At 36.1% G+C, this 17264-nt stretch overlaps 1 pseudogene; it reads right to left on the bottom strand.

The window, feature by feature from the left end:
• Window positions 1-15925: 15925 nt before the first annotated feature.
• Window positions 15926-16993, bottom strand: LOC101417793 (transcription elongation factor A protein 1 pseudogene; annotated as a pseudogene).
• Window positions 16994-17264: the final 271 nt, after the last annotated feature.

Genomic DNA, 17264 nt, shown 5'->3' with positions numbered 1-17264 from the left:
TCCGCTGTGTCTGAGATTGCCTTGCCGTGTTACGGCAAGGTAAGGGTCCCATCAGTTAAACGCAACAACAGCACCAACAGCAATTAGAGAAAACTGTTTGAAAACCCATTTTTCTTTCTGGCATGTGCTCATTAGAGCAAGAGACACGTTTGACATTTCTTCTTGGACCATTTGGTAAATTACTCAAGATACCCTAAAGAAGAATCAGAAAAAGTTCAAACGATACACCCTAGACTTCTGTTAAACATTAGGGTAATCAATTATTTCCCCTCCTGAGAGCCTTTATATCTGCCACACCAAGGGACCTTAAGCTTCTTCTTAGTGGAGCCTGGAGGCAGACACCCAAATCAACACTGTCATTACAAATGTAAAGTCTCTCCCCGACTCCCGGCAATTTAAGAAATCATCTAATTTCCTTACTCCAACATGCCTTTCAATACAGGCATTTCTCAACGTCGGCGCCAATGTGTCAGCCCAGAGAAGTCTGGGGGCCTGCAAGAGAAAAGTCGTAAACTCTACGGATAGAACAGGCGGTGCTTTCCCAAGCCGTTTCTCCCCGCCTCCCCCCGCCCCAAACTTGTGGAGATACCTTTTAAGAGGAAGAGATAAGGGACCACCCGCCCTCTCCCACCCCGAGTCCCAGTGTTCTTTCAACAGGCTTTTTAATAAAGCCACCTAAATATTTTCAAACATGAAAGAAACTTAAATTTCTTCAGGTTGTGCTTTTTACATTTTACATTGGAGGGCGGCCCTCTCCTCTTCGCACAGTCGCGGACACCCCAGCGGGCCATAGCCGGCGCCTTGCCGGCCTTATTGTGAAAGCGCAGGTGAATTTTGGCGTCTTTTCCCAGGCTTATGAACCCTCAAAGTGAGTAACTGAGACCATAGTCATTTGACTCTGGAAGAAACAGTACTGGAAAGTGTGGGAGAGTTGTTGCTTAACTAGGCACTAAGGGAGAGGCGGTGGGAGAGCAGGGAGGATGACTGGGTAAGAAGGCAAACAAAAGCAAACGGGAGGTGTATTCTTAGGCAAACTCAAAGATTAAATCTCTGGACCCAGCGAAAGTGAGGGAGATGCGGCTTACCGACATTTAGGCTCTTCCAAAGCGTAACTAAGGTTTTGGGGGCACTTTCAGAACATGATAATTTAGGGGGGGATTTTTGAGCTCTAGCCTAATTCCATAATCATTTTTACTACATATAAAAAATTAATAGAGATTTCTTACAAATGAGTAATTACTGAAGGGACAAATTAAATAACTCACTATTTTAAGTATGTTTCAGATGTAATTGATGCAAAGGAGATGTAAATTGATTTTTTTAAAAATAAGCTTTCATTAAATATTAAATGAAAAAAACTCCATTTTCCTTTATTCATAGTGATATAGTCAACTTTTATATTTTATCTTTAATAGAAAACTGTTTACTTTTTGTAAATGTGAGGGTTACTCTATTAATGCACTAAAAGGATGTGAATGCAAAGTACCAGATATCTGTTGGCTTTTATTTATTTGGGGTGAAAGCTTAGAGTTACATGGCCAAAAAGTTCAGTACAAGGTAGCTTTCTCATCAAAGTCAATGGCAGAATGTTGAAGCAATATGGTTTTACTGGGCTTCTTCCGTTTGAGGCAAGGTAGGCCCAACCTCTTGAGGCTTCATGCTTAAGTTATCCTTAAGCATGACTCCTCTTGTGGTATAGAGCTTGTCTCTTTCCAGGCCTCCTATATCAGTTTCAACCCTTCTGCTCTTCCAATCTCACCTCTAAGCTATTCGGCAAGATGTCTCATCTCTCCCCAGGGCCTCAGCTGTTTGAGCCTTCTCCTTTATATCACAAGGCAGATTTTAAAATGACAGAGCTCTCTCTTCCTGTGTCTGCTTATGTAAGTTCATTATATCAGATCTAGAAAGGGGAGGGGTGGCGTCAGACTCAAACTAAGACACAGGCAATGACATAGTCAAATCAAAAGCCCTTTTCATAATGTAATCTAATTAAAATCCCCTCAGCTGAATTTAATGCAATCAAAAGTTATCATACCCAGGGAACTAGATTAATTTGCAAAAATAATCTTTCTCTTGGGATTCATGAATAACTTCAAACTGCAATATACCACCCTCTGACTCCCAAAAAGACATTACAATGTTCCAAAACACGCTAAATCTGCAGACCTGTGAAACTTAAAAAAAACAAGTTATGTGCTTGACAAACTCCTTTGACATGCAAAAGTCTTTAATTTTGAAGATGTCCCATTTATCTATTTGTTCTTTGGCTGCTCATGCTCGCGTGAAGTTCATGAAGCCATTTCCTATCACAAGGTCCTGTATATGCTTCCCTACACTACTTTCCAAAGTCTTTATGGTCTTGGCTCTCATATTTAGGTCTTTGATCCATCTTGAGTTGATTTTTGTGTAAGATGTGAGCTGGTAATCCTCTTTCCTTTTTTTACATATGGATATCCAGTTCTCCAGGCACCATTTGTTGAAGAGGTCATTTTCTCCCAGTTCAGTGAGTTTGGTGGCCTTGTCAAATATCATATGACTGCTGTGTATATGAGGATCTATATCAGAACTCTCAATTCAGTTCCATGGGTCTGTGTGTCTCTCCTTGTGCCAATACCATGCTGTTTTCAGTACTGTAGCTTTGTAGTATGTTTTGAAGTCAGATAGTGTGATTCCTCCAATTTCGTTATCTTTTTCAATATGATTTTGACTATTCAGGGCCTGTTTCCTTTCCAAATAAAATTCATAGTTAGTTTTTCTAGTTCATTAAAGAATACTGTGTTGATTTTTATTGGAATTGCATTGAATGTGTAGATCAGTTTTGGTAGAATAGGCATCTTAATAATATTTAGTCTTCCTATCCATGAACAGGGAATATTCTTCCATTTAGTTAAGTCTTTTTTTATTTCTTTAAATGGTGTTGTGTAGTTTTCTGTGTATGAGTCTTTTATATCTTCAGTTAAATTTATTCCTAGGTATTTAATTTTTTTATTTACTATTGTAAATGGTATTTTTTTCCTTAATTTCCTCAATATACAAGTTACAGACATAGGATAAACATTTGCTTTACCTTAAGGAGAATTTGGGAGGGAAACCTGAATCACAAGTCCCTTACAGTTCCAAAACCTGCAGGGAATATACTCAATTAGAATTCAAAGTCTGAGAGTCATTCTTGAGATGATGGTTTCTTCTTCCTAGGACCTTAGGGGAAACCACAGTTTCCACAGGCTTGCCCAACAACCATTTTCTTGGTTCCACCCTCATCAAGCATCTGGTGGTGACAGTGCTCCAGACCTCAGCCTCCAAGAACATCAGGGTGATGGTCACACTTTACCCAATCTCTGGGGTGCAGTATCAATCCCCTTACTACAGTGAGGGAGAGGGATCATTCTCCTTAATCTCTGGCATAAAGACCCAAACTCCTTGAACAGTGTGTTGGCAACCTGACCTTCTTCAACCAATGGGGACTAGGCACAACACCTCAGAGAAGTGGGAAAATGACCTCCCTCTTTGCAACCTGTGAGGAACAGGCCAACCCCTTTAGTGCACTGGGGTGGTGACCTCACTTTCCCCAACCCTTGGGGAATGTTTGCAACCCTCTCTGTAGTCTGGGGTGGCCAAACTCTCCCTGAACAGTAGGTTAGGACATCAACCCTCTTCAACAGCCAGGGTAAACTCACCTCTCTGTACACATGGCTGGGGTTCCTCTCTTGGCCCAACCAACTTTCATTGTTTTCCTCTTAAAGTCATTTGCTGTACAATCTCTCCCCTCTGTGTCCATTTAAATCAAGGCTGACAGTGTTTTTGTTTATATAGCTTGTTGGTTTAGCATGCAGGAAGCAGGGGTCCAAGCCACAGACAGTAAGACTTTCTACAAGTCTTTTCTGTATAAGTGCATTTTCAATTCTGATTTATCAGTTTTAAGTTTAGTTAATTCTTCAAATGAGGCACTATCAACTGGGGGAGTTGATTTCCAGAAGCTTGGAATTTCAAGAATCAGTCTCTAGTTTCTTTGTGTCCCATAATTCAGGTCTTAGCTTTCTCTTTCCTTGCATTTTGCTATAAGTTACAAGAAGAAGCCGAGGTGTCTTCTCCACATATACTTTGGAAATCTCTGTAACTAAATGTCCAAGATTGCCATTTTCAAATTCTGCCTTCCATCTAGTATCAGGAATTAATCATGCTAAGTTCTGTGCAACTTAAAACCATATGGCTCCTTTCCCCAGTTGCCAAAAGCAGTTTCATAATTTCCTTCTAAGTCCTTATTAATAGTGTCTTTACCATCCATATTTCTACCAACAGTCTCTTTAAAGAAAGCCACAATTACCACCATACTATTCCTTTCAAAACAGTTTTTCAAAAGCATTGTAATAGATGATTAAATTATTTGAGATGACAAATTTATGTAAAATATAAATTTTATTTATTTATTATAAAATCTGAAGGAGAGAAACGATGTAATTAATTTGGAATGTTTCAGGAAAATCATGTTTTTCAAGGAAAAAAATCACAATACACCTTTTTTTGTAAAGCAGTTTATTATAGCTATATATTTACATATCATACAGTCCTTACACTTGTAAAATAGGTGATACACGGACTTCTGCATTCATCAGCACAGTAAATTTGAGAACATTTTTATTACTCCAAAAAGAAAAATCCCAAACCCTTAATAGTCACCTCTCAATCACTCTTTCTACTCCTATCTATATATAACCAGTAATCTATTTCTGTCCTATAGATTTATTTGTATATATTTTTTATATAAATGGAATCATACAGTGTGTATTAAGTCTATTTTGTCTTTTGAATAATGTAACCACCCCAGTTCTCTTTTGGTTAATATTTGCATGCAATATCTTTTTCAATTTTCTTCCTTTCAACCTATTTACGTCTTTGAATATAAAGTGAGTTTCTTGGATGCTGTGTAAAAATCTGTTCTGCCAATCTCCTGCTTTTTTATTGGGGCGTTTATTCCATTAACATTTAAAGTAATTACTGATTAAAAGTTTATATTTCTGCCAATTTTTTTTTTTTGTTTAGTTTAGTTTTCTTTCTATTATATATTTTGTTTCTCCCTTGCTCTATTACTGCTTTTTATGTGTTCGGTTGATTTTTTTGTGGTATACATTTTGATTCCTTTTTTCCTTTTCTGTGTTTTTGTGTGTTTGTGTTTGTGCGTTTGTGTATTATTTTTTACTGGTTACTTTGGAGTTTAAAATTAGCATCTTAAACTTTTAACAAGTTACTTAGAATAATATGAATTTAGTTTCAATAATAAAGAACAGCTCTGCTCTTCTATATCTATACCTTCTAATCATTTTTTTTTGTATTATGAGTAAAGATCAATGTAGTGTATGATGTGTGTAAGCTGTGTATATGATGTGATCTCTTATTATCTATTTCCCACTATTATTGAGCCTTTGCATTGATAATAGTACCTTCTTTAACATGATGCAAGGATATTAAAATATTGCTGTTAACTGTCATCCATTAGTTACATTAAATGAATTTGTCCCATGCATCTCCATATTGTTACCACCTTGTAATAATAATGTAGATTTGATCTAGTCATATAACATTCTTGTATTTGTACCATCGACCACAATTTCATCCACCTCTGTGTTCACTGTGTTATTCAGTCCCTAGATTATTCTCTAGCTTTCTTTCAGCTGAAATTTACATCTCTAGGCTACCCCTTTCAGCCACAATCCCATTTATAAACCATGAATGTAATTTACCCTCACTGTAATATGACAACATCTATCCTTAGTTTGGAGGCTTTAACTTATTTATTTAGTCGTTGCTGATATGGTTGAATTAAAGCTCTTATTTTACTATATATTTTCCATTTTCCTGTCAGTATTTTCTTAATCTGTTTTCATGATTTTTCTTTTGTGTTAATGGAATATGTTCAGTGAATTATATTTTAATTCACTTTTATAGTGTAGTTATACTTTTTTACATTATACTTTTAGTATAATGTAATCTAGGTTTACAGAAAATAAGCTTAACTTCTTTACTAGCTACACATTTTATATTTTTTCATTTAAAACACAGTTAACTTGCTGTTATATTGATCCATTTATTTACCTCTGCCCCTTATGTAGTTAGTGTTCTCTATATCAAATATATGCAATTAATAAATATGGGACAGTATTGAAATTGGTTAAATGGTCATATGTATATGAAAGAAATTAAGATAGTAAATATTCTTTCATACTTACTGCTTTTTTATTCCCCACCATTTACGTTGTTCTTCATTTCTGACTTAAGACCCGATTTTCAGTCTGGTGTCATTTTTCTTCAGCCTAAAGAACTTCCTGGCATTTCTTTCAATAATGCAAGTCTGCTTGCAACCAATTCTCTTAGTTTTCATTTTATTTAAATGAAATAGTTTTCTTTTTTGCCTTCATTTTTGGCAAGTATTTTCACTGAATATAGTATTCTCAGTTGAAAATGTTTGTTCTGTTAGCACTCTTAAGATGTCTTTCTAATATTGTGTAACTTATTTGTTTCTGGTAAGAATTATGATTATTTGCATTATTGTACCCTGAATTTGTTATATCTGTTTGTTCTTTTGGATTTGTTTTCCTGTCTGATTTCAAGATTTTCTTTCTATATCATAGGCCAGTGAGGCACAGTTCCATCATCAGTCTTTTTCTCTTTGATAATTCTGTTTATCAGTCTTCTAGTTCCTGACTCTATGTTCTCATCAAATCCAATTGCTGTTAAGTCTCTGTGAAATTTTCATTTCAGATACTGGAATTTTTGCATTCTAAAATTTTTATTTTTATTTTCCTACAATTTTACTTCTTCAATGTGATTTTCTTTTTTTTTAATCTTAAAAGCATATTTTAATATATATTCTCATGCTTTCATTATAGTAGCTATTTTTAAATCCTGGCCTTCTATTTTTATGTCTGGACTCTGTTGATGGTCTTTATCTAGAAACAAATCATATATTCCTGTTGCTTTTGTTTACTTTAAATTAATTGGAATTTTATTTTAGTTATTATAAAGTATATTCTGTAGCTGTTTGGGGCTATTTTTTGCTTGCCAAGAGTTTTCTATTGCTTGTTTTTACGTAGTTTTAATGAACAATTAATTTCATTGGATTAAAAGTCCTTATTTTTTCTCTCTGAAGTGGTAGCAGCTAAAATATCTACTCAGTTTTTACTTTTATATGAGTTTGCCTAGAGTTTCTTTCATGCACAGATAGATGTTAGAAAGAGATTTAGACATAGGGTGTGTTTATTTCTTTTTAAAGACAATTTATTGTGTTAAAATATAAAGTTAGAAAAATACTTATATCATAAATTCTCCCATATAACTTAAATTACTATTAATAGTACTTTCTGCTCAGAAAGAAATAGAATATCTGTTCCCTTGAAACACTCAGGTTTGGTATTTCCAAAAAGTAACTACTGTCTTAGATTCTGCTGTTGCATGTAAATATCACAGTTTATCCATTCTATTTCTCCTGAACCTTTGGATTATTTCCCACTTAGAAGTATTATATAAGAATAATAGGACATGTGTCCTTTTTATGTTACCTACTATCATTTTTTATTCATGTGAATTTTATGTAATGTAAACTTCACCATTTTAACATGTCTAATTCAGTGGTATTTTGTGTATTCACAATGGTGGCACCCATGAGCTATCTATAATGTCCAAAGCTTTATATCATCCTTAAAAATATACCATTAAATAATCACTCCCATTCCTCCTCTGTATTTAAATGTTTCCCCATTTTGGTCTACGTCTTTTTACAAATGCATCACTGGTTGGTGCTTAATAATAATACCATGGTGCCAGGGAGATTTATTCCAGGAAGTCATGTCCCACACCACTAGGGGAATGTGGTGAGTTTACTTACTGAGTTTGGCTTAGAAAGGACACATTTGAGTAACAAAGTGGTTTTCAGAAGATAACTCTTAGGAAATAGATATTTTTAGACTGAGTTTCAATTTTACAAGAATAAGGCTCATAAGTACAAGCATTATCGACAGCTTGGCATATTTGGTCCGTTTTCTTTTATTACGCACTGCCTATGTACTCTAGAGATTCTTGCCACTCTCTTAGAGAGCATAGCATGATTCCTCAGGATGGGAATTTAATATTCTGTTAGTTATTGTATGGGTGTCCACCCACTTAGGTAATACCTTACAACATGAATACATTCATATTCCATAGAGATGTTTCTCAGGTGCACCCATTCCCCCATACATCCCCTACCACGTACACATTGCACCAGTGACCATTTCCTGCCAAAGTTGTCAAAAGAAGCATGCCAACAGTTGCATTCTCAACCACAGTTTTGTACCTCTCCAGAGTTCATCTGTTCCTTTCTGCAGCCATCCACCCAGCTGTATGGATAGCCAAACCCAACCCATTCACCCAGCACCTCTTATACTCACACTCCAACATTGTTGACTCCATTCACATCACCACATCACCATCACCCATCCACTGCCAAACCTCCCCCATTCACCTTATCATAGATTCTGCCCAGATTAAGCATCACCTTACAGCTCTCTACCCCTTTTTTATCTCCTACTAACCTGTCTTCCAGATTCTGTCTGTGAGACTGCTCAGTATCCTTAGTTCTTATCCATGAGGTCATGGAATATTTGTCCTTTAGTGACTGGCTTACTTTACTTAATATAAGATCTTCAAGATTCATCCATGGTGTCATGTATGTCAATAATTCATTCCTTCTTACAATTTCATAATATTCCATTGTGTATGTGTATACACACACACAGACACACACACACACACAGAGCATTCTGTTTATCCATCCATCTGGTGATGGATACTTGGGTCTCTTCCAACTTTTGGCAAGTGTAATAATGCCATGATGAAAATTGGTATCTATATATATGTTTGATTCCCTGCTTTCCTTTCTTCTAGGTATATTCCTAGAAACGGGATTTGGGGAATCATACAGTAATTCTATACTTGGCTTTCTGAGGAACTGCCAAACTATCCTCTACAGTGGCTGCATAAATGCTGCGTTCCCACCAACAGTGGGTGATTGTTCCTATCTTTCCACATCCTCTCCAACACTTGTATATTTGCTTTTTTTTTTAATTGATTTTGTAATAATATTACATTAAAAATATATATGTGAGGTCCCATTCAACCCCACCTCCCACCCCACCTCTCCCCCCCCCCCCCCCCAGCAACACTCGTTCCCATCATCATGACACATCCATTGGATTTGGTAAGTACATCTTTGGTCACCTCTGCACCTCATAGTCAATGGTCCACATCATGGCCCATACTCTCCTCCATTCCATCCAGTGCTTTTTTAAAAATAGTAGCCAGTCTAATAGGTGTTAGATTATACTTCATCGTTGTTTTGATTTATATTTCCCTAGTGCTAGTGATGTTGAGCATCTTTTATGTGCTTTTTAGCCATTTGTATTTCCTCTTTGGAAAATTATCTATTCAAATGCCCTGCCCATTTTTTAAATGGATTATTTTTCTTCTTATTTATCGGATGTATGTTTTCTGAATATATGCTGGATATTTGATCCTTATCAGACATGTGGTTCACAAATATTTTCTTTCTCGAGTAGATTGCCTTTTCATTTTTTTGACAAACTGCTTTGAGACAAAGTTTTTCATTTTTGAAAACGTTCCATTTACCTATTTTTTTTCTTTAGTTGATTTGGATGTAAAGTTTATGAAACCATTTTCTACTACCAGGCCTTGTAGGTGCTTCCCTGCATTATCTTCTAGGAACTTTATGGTCCTAGCCTTTACATATATATAGGTCCTTTTTTTTTTTTTTAAGTTTTTTCACATTTTTTTCTTCTTTATTTTATTTTAAATGTTACATTAAAAAAATATGTGTTTCTCATATACTCCTCACCCCTCTTCACCTCACTCCTCCCACATCAACACCCTCTTCCATCATCGTGGCACATTCAGTGCATCTGGGGAATACACTTTGGAGCACAGCAGCACCACATAGACAGTGGTCTACATTATAGTTTACACTCTTCCCCAGTCCACCCAGTCCTTACATATAGGTCTTTGATCCATCCTGAGTGAATTTTTGTGTAAGACCTGTGATGGTGATTCTCTTTTCTGCATTAGGGTATGGATATCTAGTTCTCAAAGTACCATCTATTAAAGAGTCTTTTTTGTCACAGTTGAGTGGGCTTGGTGGCCTTGTCAAATTTCAGTTGGCTGAATATTTGAGGATCTATATCTGAACTCTTAGTTTGGTCTCATTGGTCATGTTTATCCTTGTGCCAAGACCATGCAGTTTGACCACTGTAATATGATTTAAAGTCAGATAGTGTGATTCCTCCAATTTCATTTTTCCTTTTCAAGATGTTTTTGGCTATTTGGGGCTCTTTACCCTTCCCAATAAATTTGATAATTGGCTTTTCCAGTTCAGGAAAAATGCTGTTGGATCTTTTATGGGGATTAGGTTGAATCTGTAAGTCAGTTTGGGTAGGATGGACATCTTAATGACAATTTGGTTCCAATCCATGAACATGCAAATCATGGCATTATCAGAGATGCTTGTTACCACGGGTCAGATTCTGGGCTCCTGCCACTTGTCAAAGAAAACTGCAGCTCTCCCTCTGAGTCTGTCTTCTCCTCCAGGGCACTTTTCCCCCAAGCTCAACCATTTCTCCAAGCTTCAGCCTTGAGCTGTTGTGTGCTTCTGTGCTCTGCTGATTTCAGTCGCCATCCTCTGGGACCTCTATCATGCTCTCAGAGCTTCTCTCAGCCTCTTTCAGCTGTAGTTGATTCTGAATTTTCTCTTTCACATGGCAGGATAAATCTGGTGGCTGTCATTTTCTTGTGTTTCTGCTTTCAGTTCTTAGTTTATATAATACCCCAGTAATAGGGCACAAACACACCCTGGCACATACTTCTTTGACTCAGTCAAATCAAAGGCCCTATAGGGATATAATCAAGTGATCTAATAAAAAGGTTTCTTAATGCAACCAAAGGGCCCTGCAACTACAGGAGTGGATTTGTTTAGCAACCATCTTTTCTGGAATCAAAAAACTTCAAACTGCCGCAAATGGACTATCATTTCCTCTTTCTGTTTATTTGTACTTTTTTTGATGCACCCTATACATTTTAATATTCTAAATGTTAACTCTGGGATTATTTCCTCATAGGTATATTTTTATAGCAGCTTTATGGAGATGCTCTTTACATACAATCAATTCATACACTTGAAGTGAATGATTCTGTAGTTTTTAGAATATTCACAAGATTGTTCAACTATTACAACTAACTGTCTGCTTCCAGAAGATTTTAATTACCCTATACTCATGAAGCTATTACTCCCCATTTGTTACTGCTCCCTGACTCAGGCAACCACTATTCTGATTTTTATACCAATAGATTTACCAATTCTGATATTTTATATAAGTGGCATCATACAATATATAGCTTTTGCATCTGGCTTCTTTCATTTAATATGATGATTTTGAAATTCATCTGTGTTGTAGCATGTCCCAGTACTTTGTTTCTTTTTTCATTGCTGAATATTATTCTGTAGTAAAAGTATGCCACATTTTGTTTATCCATTCATTCACTAATGAATATTTGGGATTTTCCGTCATGTGGCTATTTTCCAATTCTGGCTATTGTGGTTGCAGCACAGTAGTTCTGCTGTGAACTTCAACTTTCATGTATTAAACTCTTATTAGGGCATCAGTTTCCAATGTTGGGAGGTGTGTAACTAGGGGAGGAATTGCTAGGACATACAGTACTCTCTTTTTAAACTTTTGAGTTGCTGCTGACTGTTTTCCACAGTGGCTCAGCCATTTTGCATTCCTACCAGGAATGGCAATAAGGGTTCCATTTTCTCCTAATTCTTACCCACACTTATTTTCCTTTCCTTTTTTCTTTTAAGTAGCTATCCTAAAGGGTGGAAAATGATATCTCACTGTGATATCATTTTGCATTTTGCTGATGACTAACTGTCTTGAGTATGTTTTCATGTGCTTTTTGGCCATTTATTTTTGAGAAATACCTACTCAAATACACAATTTTTAATTTTAGTTATCTTTCATATTATTGATACGGGCAGATTGTGTATTTCAGATACAAGTCCTTGATCAGAAATAGGATTGGTAAAATGTTTTCCTGTTCTCTGGACTATCTTTATATTATTGTTGTGGTCTTTGAAGTACATAGATTTTTTTTATTTTAACACTGTATAATTTATCTTTTAAAATGTTTTTTCTTGCAGTTTTGGTGACATGTCTAACAAATCCTTTCCTACTTTAAGGTCATGAAGACTCACACCTACATTTTCTTCTACAAGTTTTGTAATTATGACTCGTTAGTTTAGGAGCCATTTTTGGATTAGGGCCAATTTTGTGTTAATTTTTTAATGGTATGTAGTAAGATCCAAATTATTTATTTAGACTCTAGGTATCCAATTCTCCTGGCACATTGTTGAAAACACTCTTCTTTCCCAATTGAATGGACTTGTCAGAAATCAGTTGGTCATAAATGTGAGGGTCTATAACTGACCTTTCGATTTGTCTCCTTTTCTATCCTTTTGCCACTACTATGCTCTTTTGACCACCGAGGCTTTGTAATAGGTTTTAATGTCAGGAAGTGTGATCTTCCAATTCCGTTCTCCTTTTTTTTGCTACCTGTTACCCTTCCAGATTTTGCAAAGATGGCTGTTGGAATTTTGAATGGGAATTGATTCTGTAGATTGCTTTGGGTAGATTTTACATTTTAATAATATTTAATCTTCCATGAGCTAGGCTGTCCTTCCACTTATCAAAGTCTTTATTGATTTCCTTTAGCAAAGTTGTGTAGTTTTCTGTATTCACGTTCTTATTTCCTTATATTTCCTTATATTCCTAGATATTTGATTCTTTCAATTACTATTGAAAATAGAATTTTCTTCTTGATTTCTGCCTCAGGTTGCTCAATATGACTGTGTAGAAACTCTACTAATTTATTATCATATACACTGCTACTTTACTGAATATATTTATTAGCTGCAGTGGCTTTATTGTTGATTTCTCAGTCCTTTTTACATATATGATCATGTCAGATGCAAACAATGAAAGTTTTTCTTCTTCGTTTCTGATTTGGATGGCTTTTATTTCTTTCTCTTTTGTAATTTCTCTGGCAAGAACTTCCAGGAAATGTTGAGTAACAGTAGTCACGTTGGGCATCCTTACCTTGTTACAGAATTTAGAAAGAAAGTGTCACCTTTCACCACTTAGTATGGAGTTAGGTGTGAATTTTTCATTACCTTTATCATATTGAAAAAGTTCCTTCTATTTCTTTTTTTTTCTCCTAAGTGTTTTCATCAAAAAAGGAGCCTGAATTTTGTGCAAAGCTTTTTTCTGTATCAATTAAGACAATGGTGGTTTTTCCCTTTGTTCTGTTAATGGGGTGTATTACATTATAATTGATTTTCTTATGTTAAACCACCCTTGTTTATCTGGGATAAAGGCAACTTAGTAATTATGATTAATTCTTTTATTGTGCTGTGGGATTCAATTTGCAAGCATTTTGTTGATGGTTTGGTATTGGTCTATAATTTTCTTGTAGTATCTTTATCTCACTTTAGCACTAGAGTGATGTTGGCCTCATAGAATAAGTTATGTTTCCTCCTCTTCAGTTTTTTGGAAGAGTTGAAGTAGTATTGGTACTACTTCTTTTTGGAATATTTGTTAGATTACTTATGAAGCCATCTCATCTTGGGTTTTTCATATTTGGGAGGTTTTTGATATCTGATTCAAATGTTTTTCTTATAATTAGTCTTATGAAATCTTCTTCTAGAGTCTGTGTTGGTTGGTTGTTTCAAATAATTTGTCACTTTCATCAAGATTTTCTAGTATTTTAGAAAACACTGTCATACTATCTTCTTATGATTTTTATTTCTGTAGAGTCAGTAGTAATGAGCCCTTCTCATTTCTATTTTATTTGCATCTTCTTTCTTTTTTCTTTGTCAGTCTATAGATAAAGACTTGTCAATTTTATTGGTCTTTTCAAAAAACAAACTTTGGTTTTGTTAATGCCCTCTATTTTTCTTTTATCATCTATTATACTGATTTCTAATCTTTGTTGTTTCTTTCCTTCCTGCAGCTTTGGATTTATTTATTTATTTATTTTTAAGATTTATTTATTTACTTATTTCTCTCCCCTTCACCCCCGCCCCAGTTGTCTGCTCTCTGTGTCCATTTGCTGCACTCTTCTGTGGCCGTTTCTATGTTTATCAGCAGCATCTTGCTGCATCAGCTCCCTTGTGTGTGGTGCCATTCTTGGGCAGGCTGCACTTTCTTTCGCACTGGGTGGATCTCTACGGGGTGCACTCCTTGCGCGTGGGGCTCCCCTATGCGGGGGACACCCCTGCGTGGCACACACTCCTTGCGCACATCAGCACTGCCCATGGGCCAGCTCCACACGGGTCAAGGAGGCCCAGGGTTTGAACCGCGGACCTCACATATGGTAGGCAGATGCCCTATCTATTAGGCATTCCCTGCTATGCTTCCCTGGCTTTGTGTTTAGTTTGTTTTAAAGCTCCTATGGGTTTGCAATTAAGTTAATGATGATGATGATGGTAATTATGATGATAATAGAGACAAAAAATGTATCCCTTAATAACCGTTTCTCATTGTCTCCATTCTTCCCTGCCATACATAGCTGCTATTTTGTTTCCATCTCTCAATTTATTTGTATTTATATTTTTATAGATGGAATAAAACAATTATGCAGTACATTTTGTCTAGCTTCTTTCACTTACTTTATTTCCCGTTTTCTACACTTAATGGATGGTTAATAGTTGTATAACCAGATTTTATCTAGGTTCTTGACTATGCTGCACAAATGAATTTCAAGAGCATTTTGGGTGAGTTACACCAGTAATTTATTAAGGTAGGGAGGGAAGAGAAATGTGAGAAAATAACAGGTCATGGGTCCCAGGTAAAGAGAAAGGGGCTGAAAAGTGATAAAAAGGGCTGATTTACAGACTAAAAGTTCCCATTATAGATTATAAAATGTCCAGGTTTACTTGCATAGTGATCCAAGCAGGGGATAAGGCAGCCAGTGTTGGGGTCTAAAAGCAAGAGAGTGTGTACAGGACTTGACCCAGCTTTTTAAACAATTAAGTATTCCACCCCTTTACTAACAGCTCTTTGATGTTTTAATTGATTATCCCACCATCAATCTTCCAGGAAGGCCCAACCTTGGGGAATATCCAGATCTTCCCCTGGCTTCCAGAGGAAATCTTGTCCTGGATGGTAGAATGTTGTGTGTGTGTGTGTGTGGGGGGGGGGGGTCTTGATATCTACATGGACTTCCTGCCAGGTTCCAGATCCATCTGTTGAATTCCCTCTCTTGCTAAATTGCTTCATTTCAGTTTACACCTTTATTCTTTTTTTTTTCATTTGAGCAATGTAAAGTTATGTTTCCAAAAGTAAAATCTATTATGAACAAATAATAAACATGTACAAGAAATTACAAAAAATGATTTTGTTACAGTGTAAAATATCTAATTATTCCAGGCTTGACAACATAATAATTAAAATCAAATTCATATGCTGGTTCAAATATTATGTACAATTTAGGTAAGCTTGTCAAGTATTATTCGAATACACACCATATTTGATAAACCTAAAATTATATTACCTTTTTTTCTCTTTTAATATTTGCCAGTACATGCCAATATAGAAAAAAATGTAATTTTCTTTTATGTATAAACAAAAACATTTTTAGAGTGTATGTTTCAGACTGCAAAAAAGTTGTTACCTTTTTTCCTTTAAGAAGAAAAAAAAGTGAGTGCCAAACATTTGATAAAAGTTTTATATCAACTTACTTACAAAAATGAAAAAAGAAATATTCTGAAGCAGATACCATACAATTTTTATATGGTCTCCCTACTGTTCTGATACTACAGAAGGTATTTAAGAAAGGGATGTTATGTCAAAAACTGACTAACCCAAGGGATGTATGCTGCTTTAAAAATCTGATTTGCTGGAAAAAATAGTTGTTTGGCAGAGTTTTAAAGGTAATTACAAAATCCGTTTTCTTAATGGTCCAGACATCTTGCCAATTCTTCCAGTTCAACAGAACTTCATCAATTTCCACATTCATTACAGAAGACAAATGTTGTCATCAGTTCATCAGCACTGTGTGTACCTACGTGTAAGTACAGTTCTTCTTTTCATATTTGCCATATGTGAAGAAGTCAGTCTGGGTTTCACCTGTTTTGACCATTTGATGCTCTCTGATGGCTTCTTTGGTCAAATTTTTCCTCATCTCTTTGAGCTCATCACTAGCTATTTCCTCGGCTGTCATTCTAGCAAATAAGTCAGGAGGAATATTCCCAGACACGTACATTTTTCCTTAAGTTTGGATTCTTTGAATCCTTAAGATTTGATATCCTGCTTCGTACTCTGTTTTTATATTTCATGTTTGTATTCCTTATTTCTTGATATATAACTTCCTCAATTTGAGATCTTAATTTTTCCTTATCAGCTCCAGTAGCAATGTAATCATGTCCTGTTTGGAGAGCTGCAGCAAGCGTCTCCCTACACTTTAACTGTACAGAATCAGAAGTGCTTGGTGCCCAAGGAAAAGATGAAGTGTTAAGTATCTCGAGCATTTGTCTCATCCTTTCTGCTGCTTACATTGCCACTGGAGCTACTTTCTTCTCTTGCTTCAGGGTTATTCTGTGATGTCATTGTAGGTTCCTTTTTCTTTCCTTCAGAGTCTTTATCAGTTGATGGTCAATCTAATAACTTTTTCCAGGATTTGATGAGTTCAAGATGTAACCTCATCATCTGTACTCTGCTTGCGAATAGCATTAACTGGCATTCTGATTCTTGTGGACTGTAATAATTCCACAGTCATGGGAATATTCTTAAACTCTTTCAGCAAATCCAGTGCTCTGGCCGCGTTCTTCTGCACCATCTTGTCCATCTTCTTGGCAATGTGAACCACCTCCTTGCTGCGCCCAGCCCCCCAGGATATGAAGCTGGTGCAGCTGGAGCCAAGAAGACTGGGGGGATGGCACTCAGCATGCTCAGCAAGCCCAACGCAGCAGGTGTGGCCTAGACCCTTCCTCCTACACCTTTATTCTTAAAGGGGTACTAAAGGGATATGATCTTTCTTCTGTAACTACTTCCTGCTGGTAGGGGCAGTAGGTGCTGCCTGACAAAATGTAAAACTCTCCTGTTTTTCTATCTCAGTTGGAAGAAGGTGGATCTGGCATCCTTTGTGAAGCTGGTTGATGTCCCCATATG

The sequence above is a fragment of the Dasypus novemcinctus genome, chromosome Y (assembly GCF_030445035.2).
Source record: "Dasypus novemcinctus isolate mDasNov1 chromosome Y, mDasNov1.1.hap2, whole genome shotgun sequence".
Classification (NCBI taxonomy): Eukaryota; Metazoa; Chordata; class Mammalia; order Cingulata; family Dasypodidae; genus Dasypus; species Dasypus novemcinctus.
Note: the sequence above shows the minus strand (reverse complement) of the source record. Positions and strands in the feature narration are given on the sequence as shown.